Source organism: Hipposideros armiger, unplaced genomic scaffold (genome assembly GCF_001890085.2).
Source record: "Hipposideros armiger isolate ML-2016 unplaced genomic scaffold, ASM189008v1 scaffold_17, whole genome shotgun sequence".
Taxonomy (NCBI): domain Eukaryota; kingdom Metazoa; phylum Chordata; class Mammalia; order Chiroptera; family Hipposideridae; genus Hipposideros; species Hipposideros armiger.
Window position 1 is genome coordinate 3,218,758 of NW_017731367.1, and position 19,756 is coordinate 3,238,513.

Genomic DNA, 19,756 nt, shown 5'->3' on the forward strand with positions numbered 1-19,756 from the left:
TGGTGGTGGTGGTGATGATGATGGTGGTGGTGGTGATGATGATGGTGGTGGTGGTGATGGCGATGGTGATGGTGATGTGGTGGTGACGTAGTAATGGTGGTGGTAGATAAACTGGTAATTGATAATCTGGCATGATATAAAAAATATTCAATTCCTGAGCACTTTTCTAGAGGTAAGCGGAAAACTTACCTTTGAAATTCTTAGAAATCAATGCAAAGGAAAAACATTTATCAATTACATAATCCAAGAGGCCATTAGATTCTTCTTATGGTAGAGTTGTTTATAATTTACTGTAGAGCAAGTCCTTTCATCTGATCTTTTATATCCTTCCATTTTGAATCACTCCTATATTTTATCTGATAATTCCACTGTTATTTTTTCCGGTCCTTTCTTTCTATGACCTGTAGTCTCATCGCTTCATTTATATTTTTCCATCTTTTTGTCTCTGGGGGGAGATTTCCCTGACTTCACCTTTAGTGTTTTAATCTCTAAATAGTGTTCTTGTTTTATAATTCTTTCTTTTTCATGTTGTCTTGTTCCTGGTTTATGAGCCCAAAATCTTAACTCTATTAACTGGAGTATTGTTCTTCATTTTCCTTTTGTGCCCCGAATTGCCTTGTTTCTCCGGGTACCTATTTTGTCTGTTCCTTTGTCCGGGCTTTTCTCATTGGAGAATCTGGAGTTCCTCATCTGGTGATGCTTGTTTTTCTCTTTGGGTTTCAGAGAAAAAGCTGGACATTTGATGTCTGTTCTCCGCTGCCGAGTCTATATGGTTGTGGTATGCCCCATTATTTTAGAAAACAGGCTGCAGAGTTTTTTCCTGGGATCCCTACAGGCTGCCTAGTCTATGGATGGGGGAACCGGGGTGCTGAGTGGAGCACTCTGGGAATTTCAGTAACTGTGCTGTATCCCCTTCACATATTCCAGGGAGTGGCTTTCCCACAGATCTCATCAGGCAACAGGTTTCCACCTGACTAGCAGGGCCTGCTCTCCCCACTCAATAATCCGTAACTTCTCTGACTACCTGCCTTTGCCAGCTTCCCTGTGTATTCAAATTCCCTCTCTCATAAAACGGCTAAATTGACTGAAAACTAACATAGCTTTATCATATTGTTAATATTTCCTCCCCAGATACTTCCCCCCAAAATACTTCCTTTTGTAAATATTTAAAACTTATTCTCATTATTTTATTCTTTCAAAAGAACTTTGAGTTATTTTGGCAAGTTTCTCCAAAAATCTTATAGGAATTTTGTTTAGAATTATTTTAATCATGTAAGATGGGAAATTTCATCATACAAAATATTTTTCTCATCCAGGACATATTATGTAACATATTGTTATGGTACATTTCTTGGTAAGTATAATAATAATATTTATATTATTCATTATTATGTTTTCTAAGTGGTTATAGAGAATATAGAGACTGGATTTTTATTTAGTACCTTCATGTTCACCCACTGAATTCTATCAATAATCCACATATTATTTTGATTGATAATCTGGGCATGTTTATATATAATCATATTGGCTGGAAATAATAATACTTTCATCTTCTTCATATTAAGTGTATATTTCTTCTTTCTGTCCTGTTTCCGGAGCCTCCAAAATAACTTTGTAATATAATGGTAGTAATTTCTCATTTCTAACTTTGTTTCGCTGTGGTTTCTCCGTTTATTCCTTGATTACACTTGACAGAGGTGTTTATCTTCTTTAAAAATGAGTTGCTTTGTTTTTTTACTTATTAATGCTACCACTTTTTCCTAATTTTTTAATTTCTGCTTTTATTTATTTTATGTTCTTTCTAATTCCCTACACTGAATGATTATTTATACATTTCTATTTTTTATTTGGTCATGAAAGAATTTAGAGTTAAAAATCAACCTCTCCAGATACCTCTGATAGCTTTAGACTTGTAGTGCCCCCATTTTCATGATTTAAAAAATAATTTGTAATAATATTTGGTGGCTTAAATATTATTGGGGAGCACTTTAATTTTATTGGTAATGCCCAAATAATTGGCTATTCTTTCTCTATGTGTATTATAAAATTTGAATTTTAGAATATTGTGCAACAAGTAGCAATATTTTCTTTGGGGGTGTCTGTAAAGCCAAATTCATGCAACTTTTGTCAATGTTCCGTGAGTACTTGAAAATAAGTACCTACCAGTGTGAGCTTGATCCTTATTAAGTCTCACTATTATCATTATGAAAAGTTGAATAATGGCTCCCAGAGACATCCAGGTTCTAATCCCTGGAATCCAAGAATATCACTTTATTTGGAAAAAGAGATTTCGACAAGGGTGGGTTGAAGAAAGAGTGAAGCACCCATGGCCACGTGTGCAGGGCAAGGGGCTTGCCAGTGAAGTGAGAAGCCATCCTTTGAATGTCGGTGGCTCCCACGGGTCTGCAGTTCAGAAAGCACAGGGCCCTGGTGTGGTGTTGTCAGGAAGAAAATGAAGACCCTCCTCCATTAGGAGTCTTTGGGTTGATATGAAATGCAAGCCTGAATTCTCTGCCTCTTGGCACCTGGGCAACAGGAAGGCGTAATGAGCTGTGACATCTCCATCTCATCCCTTCTGCAGCCACAAGCCCCACACACAGCCTCGCAGCTTGGCCATTCACCGATGGTGCACTCTGAGGCAGGCTCCTTCACTTGTCCCAGTTTCTGCTTCTGGAAAGTCGAGATAATCGGGCCTCCGTCATAGGATTACCGGAGGATTAGATAAAATAGCAAACGTAAGGCGCCTGACGCAGAAAGTGCGCCTGAAAGGGGGATGGCTCCCCGTCACTGTCTTTGAGCCCCTGATGGAGCCCCCGCTACCCCCGAGGTCACCGCAGAGACCGACTGACCTTCAGTAGATCAAATAGGCAAGCCGCAGCTAAACTGAGCATTTGTAAACGCTTTGAACAGGAAACCTGAGATGAGAGAATGTTTGAATTGGCTCATGCAAAAAACAATATTTGCTGGAGGTTGGCTCCTGCCTTATGAATTTTTAACCTCACATAAATCAAACGGTAAAAATGGACAAAGGCTGAGTTTCCTGTGCCAGGACCAAAATAGAAGCCGACTCTGTCTCTTAAACAATTCCGATTATGTTTCCACAATCAAACCATGCTGAGATGAATAGCGGGAATATTTCTGTTTAGGTCCTAAAGTATAATGTAAAATAAATGGGAATCGTCTGTCTTCCCAACATTGAAGTGGCGCCACTGTTTGTTTTTCATTTGCAGAGAGGACTCAAAGGCCAGGCCTGCAAAGGCCATTGTGCGCCCGGGGCAGAATTTTGCTGCTTGGAGCTTACTGCTTTTCCCCACCACTAAATGATGAAGAGAAAGCCCCAGGGGAACGAATCCATGGCAAGGTTTAAAGGGAGTCCCTTTGTAGAATCCTTATGCTGAAAGTACACGCACTTTAAAAGATCCACGAGGCAGAATCTTGTAACTGCAGAGGACAATATTTTAATTAAATATAACGCTTTTATTAATTCAACAAACGTATCTTTAGCAACTCCTACGAGCTACAAACTTTGAAGAATATAAAATCAAGAAGATATGGAAGGACCTGACTTACTATAAGGCAGAAAGAAGCATAAACTCATGACAAGCAAATGTGAGGGAATTCTAGAAGCAGGAGAGACTCACCACAGAAGGTGGAATTGGAGCTGACCTTGAAAGGATGATAAAGGCTTTAACAGGAAAAATGGAGCTGCAGACGCCAAGAAAAGTGTGGCGAGGCTGAAGTGAAACTGGCAATAGAGTGGGGCCAAAAGTGACAGGAGATGGCCTCACAGGTCAGGGACGTACGTGGCTGTGGACAGACCACAAGGCACGTGATGGGTGTAGTACATGTCCCCTGACACGTGAAGGCAGCGGACTCCACAGGGGTCCCAAGACCCACAGCCAAGTGCTTTGTCTCCAGCACAGCACCCTTGGCCAGGCCCCCAGCACCTTGGGTGAGACTGGCCCGGCCTGGTCAGCAGAGGCCTGGGTGGGAGCTCATGCTACATGGAATGTCGGAGCAGGCCACCATGGGAACCAAGCCAGAAGCATGGAGGACACACCACAGCAGCTGGGAATAACTCTGGGCCCCTGACTCTGCCCCCATCCGCTCCCCAGAGCCCTCTGCTCATCAGCGGCCAGCCTTGCCTTCCACTCTTGAAGAACCTCCCTTTGGCTCCTGGCCAGGCTGGAGAATTTTCCCTGGCTCACTCCTGTGTTATTCCTTCAGGCGATGACGAGTAATTACCCACCTACTCCACACGCCATAACCGGGGGCAAGAGATGGGATGCACACCTGGGCCCCAAGCCCCAGCCTTGGGTCTGTAGGACTCTCTCTGCCACCACACATGAACCCTCACACCTGTAAGTCAGAGACAGACATAGGGCACCAGGTAAGAGCGACCCTGTTGGGGAGAAGGTGTTAAGCTGAGGGGAGAACTTGAAATACAATGAAAGTAGACATACAATGGGTTCTCTGACCCTTAAATTCTCTTGGCCTGAGTCTCCTCATTTAAAGGGATGAGGACAAGCTTATCTCATAAGACAAATCTGTGGATTAAATGTCAACTGTTAGGCACACAGAGCAGTGCTTGATAAACACCATGTGCAGGAAAGGTGTTTAGATAATGACAGTTACTTTTGTTATAATCGGGTTGGTCCCATCATCACCACACTGAAAGGTCAGAACACTAGACCTGTGACAAGAAGAACTTCATAAAAGTCTGGGAACTCGGCAGTGTCCTGACGGCACCACTTGTTTCGTCCTGGGGAATGAGTAAGATGCCCTAACAATTTAGGGGGCTTGTGAGGAGGCGTGGGGAGCATGAAGGAAAAGTGAAGGTGGGTTCCTATATCTGATTCCAAAGACAGCCCTGGTGGGTAGGTGAGTGTTGACTCTCTCAAGGAGTTTTGTAGCGGATCTGGGGGAGATGGGGTATAAGGGGTGGGGTGAAGCAGCATCACGGAAAAGATTTGTGAGATCTTTTAAAGGCTAGATGTATACCTCAGAGCCGTACCAGGAAAAACAAAACCACCGCAGGGTTTTCAAACAGAGAGCATGCAATGCAGGGACTTTGTGACAGAGATGGAGGAAGACGTGGAGGCCCAGAAAAGGGATGGAGAGTAACCCAGGGGTCAGCACAGCAGGCAGTCACTGCCACCTAGGCTGTAGGGATGGGGGCAGAGGTGATGTTGTCAGGGCTGGCTGGGACTGGGGAGGAAACCATGATGGGGCTGCCCAGCGGGAACTGAGCTGGGGGTGGGGGGCAGCTGAGCAGAGCTGGGAGCAGTCCCCAGTGTCTCCCTCCTCCTGATGCTCAAATCTTCCTCCAGGGCATCTGTGCGACCAACCCTGCCTGAGATCTAGTGTGCCCGGGCACGAGGCCACTGTAACCCAGAGCAAGCAGGACCTTTGAGCGGGGCCCAATGACACACGGCACAGCCTGAGGTCTGAGGCGTGGACACAGGGCCAGGGGAGGAGAAAAGAAAATACTGTCCTCACATCCTGTCCCCTAGGTGTCAGAGCAAAGCTTAACGGCCACAGTGAGGGGCAGAGAGCTGCCGCCCTGGGGCCCAGAAGCACCTCTGGGAGAATTCACCTGGGACCCAAGAGGGGCACGTTGGTGAGCAGGCCTGCGCAAGGGGACACTGGCCAGGTCTTGGGGTCCACCCACGTGAGCGCGACTGGGGGTCATTCCACCTACCTGGGACCAAGACACTGAAGCCAGAGAATGAAGCTCACATAACCCAAAGGGGCAGGGTGGGAACTGAAATTGGGTTCAGATAACGCGGAAGACCAGGGCCCTCTGTCTACACTTGCCCAGTATGGCAGGAGGCGAATGGGTGTGGGGAGGAGGCTTGCTAAATCCCTGGTGGAATGCTTGCCCTGGAGTTCCCGCCCACAATCAAGCCCCGGTGCTACCTGACTCCACCCCCTGGCCTCCCCCAGCCCCAGGCCAGCACGCTCAGATACCCCCCAACACACACACTCACACTCACGAACACACACTTTGCACACGCACACTCACACGCACACTCGCCTATACACATGTGTACTCACATGGGCTCCCACCCTCTTACACACTTACTCACACGGATGCACGCTCAGACATTCACAAACTCTTGTGTTGCGCCCCTTGCGCTCTCACACACTCTCACAAACTGCAATCCTCCATCCGCCTGCGTGTGGTTAGACAGGTCCCCAAGCACAGCCTCATTCCTCAGGGCTCTCCTGAGGGGAAGCTTTCATGGACCCCCACAATTAGGTCCCTCCCCCCGGGTAGAGGATCACATACCTCTTCTTTAAGCCCTTGTCACAGTCCCAATGTCACCTTTGTCTGTGGGATAGTGGATGGATTTCTGATTCTCTCCTCTGAGCTAAGGTAAGCTGCAGGAAAGCAGGCCCCTTCTGTGGTCACTTCCCATCTGATGCCCCACGATGCTTGGCAGACATTGACTGAATGAATGGGTGCATGAATGAATGAAGCCAGACCCGGCTGGGAGGGAGCAAAAGCCCAGAGGCAGAGAAGTGATGACACACAGAGGGGGGGTGGGCGGTGTCTGTGAAGAAGGGGGCGGTGTTGATTATCTGAAGATCTGAGGGAGAGGCTGGTCTTTGTTTAGGATTTGCACTAAGTGGGTGGGTGGGGGCAGCTGCGTGCCCTGAGGGCTGCAGGTGGGTGGCCACCCTGCTTCAGAAGAGGGAAAGTTGCCCCACCTGAGAAGGAGGGAGAGTGAGGGGGGAAGCAAGGAAATGAGGAGAGGGAGCGGGTAGCAAGGGAAGGGGCTGGGACCAGGCCAGAACAGGGGACACCCCAGGGGCATCAGAGCACCTGCTTCGTGCTTTATGTCCCATTTCTGTAACACTGTCACGCAAGTCCATCTAGAAAAGTCCCAATAGCCTGACTGACCTTATCCTGGTGGTGGGGGAGGGTGGAGAGATAAAGAAGGGACTGGGTTTCACGTTGGGGCTGATGATAAAGAGCCGTGTTTGCGTTTCTGCACCGAGGCTGGGACGGGCAGGGCAGACTTTCCAAGCAGAGGAACAATAATGCCAGTTCATCAAATCTCATGGAAATCAGAAGGAGTGTCTTCCTGGCAAATTTGGTAAACCTGCCCCTACAATAAATTCAATCCAAATGTAAAACACTCAGCAGAAAGTACCAAGTGATTTTTAACTTCCTCATTGGTGTTCCAATGCTTCTGTTTTTACCCAAGATTCCCCAGGACTAGCTTGTTTTGATTTTCCAAATGACTGAGGATGACAGAGCGTCTTCATCTAGCTGAAAAATTGCATCTCCTGCTTTGCGGATCCTCAGTCCTCTCTGAGGCGCCGGGAGAGTTTTCAAACGCTGCGGGGACCTGGGTCTTCATTCCCGAAGATTCAGAGTCAGTGAATCACTCATTGCTGCTGGGCAGCCAGGCTTTTACCAGGCTCCCAGATGCTTCGCGTGTGCAGGGGGGTAAGAGCACCCCAACCTGGTGTTTGAGCCGATGCCGTTTCACCCACAGCCTCACAGCTGCTTAGGCACCCAAACACTTCCCCTGAGAACCAGCTTCGAGAAAGCACACAAACCCCTCAGTGTAGCTACAAGGGCCAACCAAATGTGTTACATTCATTAGACTTTTAACCCAATCACTTTGGAGATGTTTGTGTTTACGAACCACGTGTAACAACCTTTGAAGTGGAAAAACGTGGTAGCAGAGGGGTGCGGGGCTGGGGGTGGGGTGCTTGGATAAGAGAGAGCGTAGAGATGAGAATAGAAACTGACCAGGAGTGTATCCATGCTTCCAGTGATTATTGTGTTTCTATATCCTTTTGAAGAACACAAATTGGTTTTCTTGTTCAAATCCAATGAGATCCAAAAGCTATGAATTCTCTGAAATATGGACTGGCGCTTTTCCCTTCTAAAGCATTCTGTCTACTCTTCTGATGTAAGCTGCAGGCACAGGCTTCATACATATAATCATATCGAGTTTATTCACATTCAAGAAAAAACTGAGCTTTCTTTGGAGAGGACATGCCACTAAGAATTCAGTTTCTGGAGAGAAAAGAAGTTTTTCTGCTTAGTCTCCAATTGCTTTGGGCACGAGCAGATTTCAGCGTGAAAAACTGGGGCAGCTTGTCCGGGTGAGATGGGAAGAGGAGAATGAGAACCACTGGGCACTGAGTGACATTGTGACAACCATCAAATAGCCCCATGCCTAACCCCCCAGGCATAACAAGGGGGGAGGGTTGACACCCACATGCTGATGACCCAGGGCTTCCCCCACAGTCTCAGCACACAGGGGCACCTGTGAGCCAGATAGAGGTGTGCCTGGGAAAGAGCCCTGTCCCTGCATCGCATCTGTGCTGGCAGACGCTCTTGGCCCTAGCAAGACCGGCAGCTGCCACTCTTCCTAGCAGATTAGCATTCTTCCCACCACTGCTCGCTCTCCTTCTTGCCCTCCCTTTTAGGAACCTACTATCTGAAAGTGCTAATTAGTGCAAATGGCCATTAAAGATCCGTGTGTGCCTTGTTCACTGTCTGTCCATCCCACTGGAGTGCAAACCGCTGGGGATGGACCAGGACGGTCCTGTTTGCTTGTATAGTCTCCAAACCTAACAAGACCCCAAGCACGCTGGCACCTTGGTCTCAGACCCCCTAATGTTTGTTGTCCAGCCCATATGCCCCTCAAAGATTTACACAGATTATGTACAAACATAGGTATTTGTAAATCTTTGAGGAGCATATGGCTGGACACACCAGCAAACAGTTCAGTCTCACTCTGTCTTCATCGGCCCTATTTGTAGGAAGATACTGTTTAGGATTCATGCAAAATCTCCATATTCTTGGCTCTGACTTAAGAGAAACAAGATCTCAAAAAGGGGAAAAATTTTTCAAAGGAGGAATTATTGGTTTGGTTTTTCCCTTGGGTTTCCCCCCCACCCCCCCCCACACTCCCCAACAAAGCCTCTCAAGAAATTCAACTTTGTAGTGGAATTAATGATCTTCTTTACTGTGGTCATCACAAGCGGCTTTCCTTTGGCTCCCTTAGAGATCTCTTTCCAAGGGTGCTAACATATCACCCAGTTTTGGATGGTCGTCAATGCATTTTTCTACAGCTGATAAGACAAACCCACAAATATTGTTGTGTATAATTATTATGTTATTTTATTTAACTGGGTACAGTATGCTGCAGTCAACACGAGGGAGCAGACTAAGAAGCATGTCCAGGTCCAGAACCTGCCAATATGGTACTCCCCATGGAAAAGAGACTTAGATGTGGTTAAATTAAGGATTTTGAGATGGGAAGATTGTGCTGGATTACACAAGTGGACCCAGTGTCATCATAAGGGTCCTTCTAAGAGGAAGGCGGAAGATTCAGCAAAGGTGACATGAGGGCAGAAGCAGAGGTGATGATAGATAGATAGATAATAGATAGATAGATGATAGATAGAAATGATAGATAGACGATAGATAATAGGTAGATACATAGATGATAGATAGATAGGTAGATAGATAGATAGGTAGATAGATAGATGCTAGAGATAAATAGGTGATAGATCGATAGATCGATGGTAGATAGATGACAGAGATTTGAAGATACTCCACTAAAGGAAGAGGAGAGGCCCATGAGCCAGGTTTTGCCGGAGGCCCTAGAAACCATAATAGAAAAGACGAGGAAAAGACTCCTCCCCTGGGGCCTCCAGAAGGAGCTCAGCCCTGCAACCCATTTGAAACTTCTCACCTCCAACACTATAGGACAGTAAATCTGCATTGTCAGTAAGCCACTACATTTGTGTGATTCATCCCAGCAGCCACAGGAAAACAGCACAGGAGGAGGGAAGGGGAGCTGATTCTTGAGGAAATGATGGCGCAGGGTGCCTTTCCTCTCCCCGCCTCCCTGTCCTCACTTCAGTCCCATCTAACAGACATTCCTGGAGCACCGGGTCGCCCGCACTCAGAGTTCCGGCCCCACCCGCTCTGCGCACGCTCCCCCAGGAACCTCTGCTTTCTGGAAGGAGGCTGAACCAGGCAGCCCAGGAGGTGATTATCCCCACTCTTCAGCTAGAATCCACATGGGCCTTTGTCCTTCAGTTATGAAAGGAACACATGCTTACTTTAGAAAACTTTAAGAACATAAACAAGTTCAAGGAAGACAATGAAACCATCAACAACCCCATCCTGGTTCTTTACCTATTGATGCATTTCCTTCTAGTCATTTTGCTAAACAGGTGTCTCAGATGTCCCTGGGTGTCCCTGTGATGGGAGTACTCGGGAGGTACAATAAGGTCTGCTCCCTGCTTCTCGGGGTTCACATCTCAGTCAGCTCCGGCTGCTATGGACTGGGGGCGGGGGAGCTTAAACAGCAAACATTAGGAAGTCTGAGACCAGGGTGCCAGCGTGCATGGGGTCTTGGTGGGGGGCCCCCTTCTGGGCATGCCGTCACATGGCCTTTCCCTGGTGAGTGCACTCACAGAGGGGGTCTCAGGCCTCTTGGTACAAGGGCACTGATCCCATCATGGGGGCCGCCCCCTCACAACCTCATTGAAACCTAATTGCCTCCTAAAGTCTCCACCTCCAAATACCCTCCCACGGGATGTGAGCATGGAAGGGACAGATATCCAGTCCACAGCAGCTCATTGGCCTCACACTCCCCATCTCCCCCTAGTTAATTCTGGGCACCCACAGGTGTTCTCACACAGGGGAAGGGCTCAGCTGTTCTACTCCAGCCACCCGGTGACGTCAAGGGCCTCAAGGACACTCCTCAGCACTACAGCCACAGCCACCCAGGAGGATGCCACCTTCCTCACCAGGGAGCCCCTAAAATAGCCCAAAGGTTCCAAGGGCCACATGGAGCTGTGTTCTCCCCCGGCTGCCCTCAGCCATGGACCTAGTCCATAGTCCTTGAGGGAAGAGAGAAATGTCCTTTCTCCCAATTTCTTTTGCACTTTGCCATCTGCCTTTGGGAAAATAGCCCCAGACATTGTAGCCTGCATCCCCACTCCTCAAATTCCCTCCTCATGGGCCTTGTCAATTACTCAGGCAAATAGACTCAATGGAGTCGGCGGCAGGACATCACTGGCCAATCTCAATGTAAGGTTAGAATCGAGTTATGTGTGTATGTACGTGTGTGCATGTGTGTGTGTACATGTTACTTAACTGTAATCTTGTGATAAGCACAACTTTATGTTATTGGCTGCTTTATGTTATTTAAGATTATATTATGCATTTTCCTACATGTTAAATTTTGAGGGATATTTTTTAATTGCTGCACATATTCCAGTGCATTGATAGATTGTGATTTGTTTCTCATACTTTGCATGTTTTTCCTTTTAAAATAATCCTACAAGGAATGTTTTTCCATATCAACTGTTGTTATTTGCCTTGGGTGAAATTACTGGGTCAGAGGGCATTTAAATTTTAAGCCATAACTCTGACTATAGAATAAAATGCTTAAGCACAATAGGGAATTGCCAAACAAAACAAGTGCAATTGCTCTTTGGGGGCGGGGAGGTGACCCTGGGATCATAGCATGATGGGGGCCCACTGCACTTACTCATGGCATATGTATATATGTACAATACTTAGAAATACCTTTGTTAGAAATAACCCCAGCATCTTCAGCCCTCAGCTCCACCCCTTCTCCCCAGACATTTCTCTTATGAGTTGTGGGAACAGATTTTATGGAACTATAGTTAGGCGAGGCAGCCCCCAGTAACACCAGTCACTGACTGGGCCTGGGAGGAGCCCTTCCTTGGGGGTGTCTGGGGTAACGCTCAGCGTGGCAGCAGCACAGAGCTGACCACCAGTCTATTCTGTCCTGACTCTGGGGACTCGGCCCAGGATACATTCAGTAGCTAGAAGTGTCACAGCACTTACTGCCAGCTTTTAGGCCAGAAAATGTCCATTCCTTCCAGAAACTCAGGGAAAGCCTTTGTCCCTATCAAATGAACACCAAGCCCAAAGCAATTGAACAACTGGACCCTGTTCAAGCCACCGGTGCTCAGCGAGTTCCACGGATTCTTCTCACACCTGCATCTTCATTGAGATGTGTGAAATGATTATGTGCTCTCTAAACTTGGAAGCCCAATTTCTGTGCACCGGGGCTCGATAAGGAATTCTTAGATAATATTTAAGAACATCAGATAGTACCAGGACACTGCTTTGGCTAACCTACATGTTAGAATTGCTGAACACGTGAAAGCAGGCCACTCAAGGATTCATTTGTTTCCTTCAGTAAACATTCACGGAGCACTGAGTCTGTACGAGGCCCTGTGCCAGTCCCAGGAGACGCAGTGGACAAAGACCAGCGTGGTCCCTGCCCCGCCATGTACACTGGGCACTTGATCAGAAGCAGCGTGATGACCTGCCTTGGTCCTAAGCGTAATGACCACTGGTATTAATCTTTATAATAGAGTCCTGCAGAAGCCATGGTGAAAGCGGTCTTGTTTCCTGGCATTCCACCTCACATTCCCCACGCTCCTCCCACAGTGAACTCTCTCTCACCTTGCTCTTGCCCTGCTGTCCTGTCTCATGCTTTCCTCCGAGCTGCAATGCCAACCTCACCTTTTCCACTGGCAGCCATCACACAGCCAACTAACTCTTCAAGGGCTCCCTGCAACACTCTTACTCATATGTGGAGCCTTGTGGAGAGTCCAGGCAGAAGAGTCTCTCTCTCTTGTGCTCCCATGATACTCTGCAATGGTCCTTACTACGTCAGTACAGGTAGACTGTAATTTCACATGTGTTCATCTAGTGCCTTCTCCAGATGTGAGCTAATGGAGGACTGGGATGTGTATCTTTATGCCTAGTGCCTATTGGTTGGGTGAGTTTTAATGAGTGAATAAATGAAGGCAAATCTCATGCACACACACTTTAGCCACAAAGAAATTTCCCCCACACTGTTATAAATAGGAAATGGGTTTTGACTTACCTCTCCAATAGAAGACTCTTGTCTGACCCCTGCTGTGCCTTCGGAACAGAAGGATCAGTGCATAAGATGGTGGGATGTGGAGATATAACCTGTATCCATGAAGCTGACAAAGATAAGAGGCCTAGAACAGGCTTGGATGGCTAACCCTGAACTCACCACCCCTGACTGTAGACAAATAGGATCCAGAAAAATCGTGTCACAAAGCACAAGCTGACAAATTAACCACTCACAGTTCTGCAAAAATAGACTTATTAAATGCAGTGCACATATTTGTCTGGACCCTCGCTACCCCTGGGAGACTTAGATGAACTTAACCCTAACTCCCATGCCATTGCCTCTGGCTGGCGGAAGCCTTCTCCACAATTTCTGTGTGTTCCCAACAGCCCACACGTCTCTCTTCTATGTTCCTGTGACCACTTGGCCTGGCACTATTGGAAACTGAGGCACAGAATCCTGCCTCTACAGCAGTTTCCTGCAGGGAATCCATTCACACCAAGTGTTGCATGATTTTTGTTCAACCTGTACTGAAGATTAGGCTGACCAAAGAAATAGTTCCGTGGCACCACACAAATGGACTTGCACTCTCTGTTGTTGCTATACTGCACCCTTCTTCACCTGCTGTCCTTCTTTTTCCTCTTGGTATAGCCAAGACATCCCCACCTGATTCTGTCCCCAAAGTTTAGCCTATACTCAGCTCCTTTAAGGTACTAGCTTGCACCCCCAACCAATGTATTATCAAAACCCTTCTGAACAAATGCAGAGCTCTGTCTCATTATAGACTTTTGGTGACTTTGACTTTCTTCATCCCACTTCATCAAGTTCACAGTAGAGTCTAACTGTTCCCTCCCACCCCCATTTCATAAGATTCCTCTTTAGAAATTGGTATAAATAAAAATAGAATGGTTGTTGGAAAGCAACTACCATATCCATGTTTCTGCACGGTCAGCACTTTCTGAGTAGAGTGGTGGCAACTTGGGTGACAGGATGTTCAAATAGCAATGAGCCTTGGAAGTCGAAGACAGTCACCTCTGGAGAGATTGATAGCTCTCTCTTTCCTGGAGACAGGTGTGTACATAGCACAGGGTAATGAACCTAGAGGCCTTCCTGTTCTCTCCCTAGAGAGCATTTGTTCATCCAGAGCAGAAGCTCTTTTTCTATCTGGGTTGGGGGGTGGGGGAGAGTGACTGTGACATCAGCTCCTGCCTAAACTCTAACATCCATCATTTTGGAGTTCCTCTCCAGTGGTACAAACCCCTGTATGTGCACAGTACGTCCGGATCGCACCACATCGCCCTGTGGGAGGGTGGAGGGGTGGGGGACTGTTGGAGCCTGGGGTAGTGACACTAAGCTGTCCAGGTCAGCAATTACAAGGCGCCTCATGTTTCCTGTCAGCACAAATAAATAAATCAAAATAGAAAACCATGCATTGTGGAATGAGTATATCCACTTTTTCCCCAATTTAACGGAGGATTAATCTCTCGATTTGAACTGCATTACTTCCTAGATAAATATGCTAGAATGGGGCCGAGGAGTATGTGAAGAAAAAACCAGAGAAGAGATCATTAAAATCTCTGTGAATATGTTTTATGGCAATGTGTCATGTATTTTGTCAAATCTAAGATACTAATAATTATAAGATGAACTATTATTTTATGTACCACTAAGAAAAAAAGGAATAAGCTGCCAATTAAACTATGCACAATGCCTTCCCATACCTCAGAAGTTTCATTTTATTGAAAAAATTCTTTTAGACTTACTTAGATATAGATGTTTATCCTATAAGGAACATAATTTAGATAAGCTATTCCTAATTTTTTTTCACATTTAGACTCTAACACTTGTAGATTTCTTCCCAATTTAGTGTCACTGATGTTCATGCTGCTGACATAATGCTGTTGTTTTTTTGGTCTTTTTTTAATGCTTGGATTTTTCTTCTAATTCTGCAGGTTTTAATGCCAGAACTTTCTAGATCTCACCAGAAGGTGTCAATGGCAGGCTTTCAGGCAAAAGTCAGGGCTCAAGTTCCCTTTTCAAAGGGCCCTCTAATGGGTTGTTGACTGAAAGAGGGGCCACCGTGGTCCAAGAGTCCATCAGAAATAAATACAGCTGCACCTCACAAACGTGCAGCCAATGACAAAGATATCCTGTTGTTGGACAAACAGAGGCCATCGGAAGCCACCAACTGTAGCACGCTTCCCAATTTCAGACATTGGAAAAGTCCCCAAAAGACTTAGACATGTGAAAAATATGAGGGCTGGAAAACAGAACAGTACAGAAGCAAGCCACGTGAGTACAGCATAGACAGAAGCAGCGGAGGGCACCTCTGCCACTCCACCTGTGACAGTGGAGCTGCCTGCACAGTAAGTGGACAGGATGCCCTCAAATGCAGAGTGGGAGAGGCCAAGCATAACAGCAAGAGCAGCCAACCCGTGGGGGACAGACGTCCCGAGCACAGCAAGGACGACGGGGTCCTCACCCCAAGCAGGCTCAGTGCCTGCCTCCACCCATGCCTGAGGCAGAAGTGAGCATGCCACAGCGAACAGAGCCTGCACCCACACAGGAAAAGAAGCATTTCCGGGGGGCCCAGCACTACACTTCCTGACTAAGAGCTTGCTGCACGGACATCTGGAGAAGAAACCCCACATCTGATTGCTCACCAATCTGTCTCCAGAACCCTCTCAGCGACTGGCACAGAGCAGGTATGCAATGAATGACTTCATTCATTCCACACATATTTATTGAGATCCCAGAAAGGGCCCAGCAGTGGCTGAATCACCAGGGAGGAGCTGAGCAGCAGAGTCCCCCACGACGAGGCTTACATTCTAATCAAGGCCACCAGCAGACAATCATATCCCGAGTCAGGTGGCGATGAATATCAGGAGGTACATGGAAGCAGGTAAGGGATGGAGAATTTAGGGGAAAGGGGGCCGTGGCTGCTGATTAAATAAAATGGACAGGAATGGTGCTCACACAAGTGCTATGGATCTAGCCTCCATATTCATCAAAGCCCACACTCTCCAACATCTATGTTACCTGAGACTGAAGGTTTGGACACGTGCACACATGTGAAAGCAGTGACCTCAGATCCCTGTCATGGGCAACCCAGGTCTCCCTGGGTCAGAACGGAAAGGTCACTGGATGGACAAAAAGATGGAGTTCATGAGAAGGGCATGAATCTGATGAACTGGAACATATGTTCCCTAAGAAGTGGATTTGCTCCAAAGAGCAGGAAAGAATGATGTCCAAAGTGGTTTTTTTTTAAATACACAATTTTACTTTCAACGTGATTGGAGAGACAAGGCAGGCCTGGAAAGCAAGCATCATCCAGAGGTCAGTGAAAATTGTTTTCGGTGGAAAAGCTATTACCAAATTTTAAAACACAATAAAAGAGTTTAATAAGGTGTCCAGCTCACAAAATAAATCTACAAAAATCAATAGCTTTGCTTTACACCAATAATAACCTGGCAGAAAACGTAATGGGAGGAAAAAATCCCATACACAATCATAACAATAAATATGAAATACCCAGGAACAATTCTCATAAGGTATGTTGGAGTCCTAGATGCATGCTTTGAAATGTATTGGGTTGTCGGAAAAGTCATGACACATTTTTGCAATGAAAAACAGAAAAAATACATCATGACTTTTTCGACAACCCAATACTTGCAGAGAGGAAACATGTCATGTTCCTTCAAGGGAATAACTGAGATTGTAGTTTGAATTTTCTGTGTTGTAACTGCCATTATACTTGCATTAATTTGCTCTGGTGTCTGTATTCCCCTCTGTGCTGTGAGCTCAATGATGGAAAAGACTCTCTGTTGGCATTGAACTCAGTCAGTCCCAGCTGTTTTCTAGCACACATCCAAGTTCCTGGTACCTAGCAAGTGCTCAATAAACGCTGCTGGATTAATGAGTGAAGCTGGAAGTGACCACACATCTAAGCCGTTTTCAAGGACCTGCAGAGGATCCAAGATTGAGCCCTCGAATCCAAAAGGATGATTTCAAACCACAGTGGTTCCAAGACAATTGGGAATTGAATTCTCCCAAAACAGTACCCCTGCAGCCTAGACAATGAGTGTAAATATTAACTCTTAGACATCATCCTTGGCCTTGGATAAAAGTGGCAAAGGATGCTCCCCAGGAAAATGACCATTCTCGTGAAGCAGTGACCGCCAGAAGACCCCCCTCTGACTTCTCAGCAGTGCTGGAGGCCAATGAGGCTCCTTGAAATGTCCCAGAGACTTCCTTGGAGAGCAGGCACTGCCTCCAGGACCTCCAGTGCTGACCACATTGGCAAGAGCAATGGAAGGAAACACTTGTTGTTTGGAACCGAACCTTTCCTGATGACTGCAGCCTCCTGTCTTCTTAGAGAATCAGGAGCACCCTCCACAGATAGGTGGAGCTGGACCGCTCTGCCTTCTCTTCTTCTTGAAGACATTGGTGAGGAAGGGAGAGGGAACAACTCTTGAAATGAATGTCCCATTTCTTAGCAGAGGAGATTCATGAGTCTCTGGTCTGCAAAGAGAGGCCCGAAGCCTGGCTTTGAGGAGCGGGGTGGTACAAAACACACAGCATAACCATTCTGCATGTTAAATGGAAGCATGTTTGTTGGGTTTGCTGGGAGGAGACGATATGAGCAGAGAAGGAAGTGAGAGAGCAAATGGGCGGGAGGGCACTGGAGCCCACGTGGGTGAGAACGGGCAGCGGTTTGAGGAACCAGAAGCCGCGGGACTCGGTTATGCCAGACATATAAACAGAGGGGCGTAAAAACCAAGAAAACAAAGCTGAGCTCCATGCCTAGATCTGCACAAAGGACAGGAAGCTGCTGTAGAGGGGATCACCCAGGGAGAGTTAGGGTTCTGCCAGAAGTCAGACACATGTGCAGAAACCACAGGGAAACGGGGGCAAGGGCTTGAGATGAATTAGATCACTTCGTGAAACCTGCAAAGAGGTTCCAAGAAAGCTCATCTGCTCCAAAGCCACCCAAACGGCAGGTCTGTTAGCCGCGCAGAAGGCGACAGGCATGCTTGCCCCATGATGTGCAGGACAGGCCGCCCTCGGAGCTTAAGCCCAGCAGGATATTCTCAAAAGCCCGATGAATTTACAACCTGGAGCTTGTCCATAAGTTGCTGCGAAACGAGCGGGAGTGGAAATGCAGCTGATGAGGACCGACTGAAAGAATGTGGGATGTTTGGGCTAAAACAAGGTGGCTTGGGAAGACAAGATGGTCATCTCCAAAATGGAGCAGGAGTGTGCTTATCGTTTGTTATGATTCTGGGGCACAACATTGGAGTCAGAAGATAGAAGCAGCAGGAGGAGATGACTTGGCCCAATGTAACGGGAGCTTTCTTGGCGAGTAGAGAAGCCTGAACGTGACAGCGACTTCCTGTGAACAATGCAAGCTCCTCTTTCACTGTAGGATGAGAGGCAGAGGGGGTTTGAACCCGACTGACAGTGCTTTGCGGATATTGATGGGGTTCAGGGTCCACGTTGAAATGAGGCAAGGGGACTCCATGTGACTCCATGGTTCTAACTCCCCGAGCGCCCCAGTGCCCACAGCGGGCCGTGGAGCTAGCTCACCATGGGGCAGGAGGCAGCTTTGGGCAGCAGGAATGATCAGAGATGATTCCTCGATTAAAAATAGAGGCCCTCGAGCGAACTCAGTGACAGGCAAAGACCCTTACAAGGTCTTAGAAAGACCCTTATCAAGTGGGTTCTTCCTGAGGGGAGAGGTTTCCAGATCATCTCCTTTCCAGAGCGAATGGCTTGAAGTCATAGAATTGGGAAGACAACGGTGCTCCCCGGTGCTGAGTAACTCCTGGTGTCCTCAGAGGTGCGGGAGGGACATTTGTGCTGAGAGCCGACCGGAGGGGCGGGAGGGCTGCAGAGCCAGCAAGCCCCAGTGCACCGCTAGGGGGCTCTTCACAAACTGGCCCCTGGGGAGGCCTCACCTCACCTCCCGTGCAGCAGGGGGCACCGGAAGTGACGTCAGAATCAGTGACCTCCGACTGTGCCAGCAGCGGTCACAATGAGAAGGTCGGCGTCTGCCGCTGTGTTGGGAGGCTCGACAAGGCCGGATCCCGTCACCGGGTGGGCCCGTCCAGTGACCGTGGGGCCAGGAGTAGAAAACCTGGAGTCTCAGACTTCAGAGATCAGTTCCCAGGGTCATGGTCAACATCAGAGCACCTTTAGCTTGGGCCTGACGAAGAAACGGACTCTTGTGCAGGGGTTCCAGAAGGTCATGAGCACTGCCGTTAAAAACTATCGCCGTGGCCTTTTTGTGTGACTAGTGAATGCCCTTGGCTTGATTTTGCCAGTTCCTCCCCACCTACCCCCTGCCTCACACACTGGGTTACATAACATTCGAGCTTCATGAGGCGTCTACGCTGCAAGCTTCAGGGTGAAGCCAGGATATCAAATGATCCAAGGCAAGGAAGAACTGAACAGCTAAATAGGATTTGGAAGTTCAGGGAGCAGAGTTACAATATTTAGAACACGGCCGCACACAATTTTCTGGACCCTCGGATCTGATAGTGCAGGGAAAATGGGGTTTATGCAGCTAAGCATTTCTTAGGTGGGTATCTAAAGACTTAAAATTCACTGGATCGAGTTAACCAGGATTGAGTTAAGAGTCCAAAAGGAAGGATGTGAATAATGTGATTTGCCCTTATTGACCCAACTATTATACATAAAGTGACATGTTTATTTCCATTTTAATAAAAGAAGCTAAAACTTTCAAGCACCAAACAGCTGAGTTTAGAGAGGTTTTAATTAATTAAGCAAGTAAACATTTCCCAAAACACCCTACCATTTGGCTAAAAAGATAGTCACTGCTCATA

General features: G+C 47.2%; 1 long non-coding RNA gene across 1 annotated transcript in view; it reads left to right on the forward strand.

Moving 5' to 3' along the window:
* Positions 1–4,487, forward strand: part of LOC109374196 (uncharacterized) — an 11,553-nt gene extending 7,066 nt beyond the window's left edge. Inside the window, exon 2 of the long non-coding RNA XR_002122358.1 lies at positions 3,231–4,487. This is a non-coding gene — a long non-coding RNA (uncharacterized LOC109374196). The remainder of the gene's footprint in view (positions 1–3,230) is intronic.
* Positions 4,488–19,756: the final 15,269 nt, after the last annotated feature.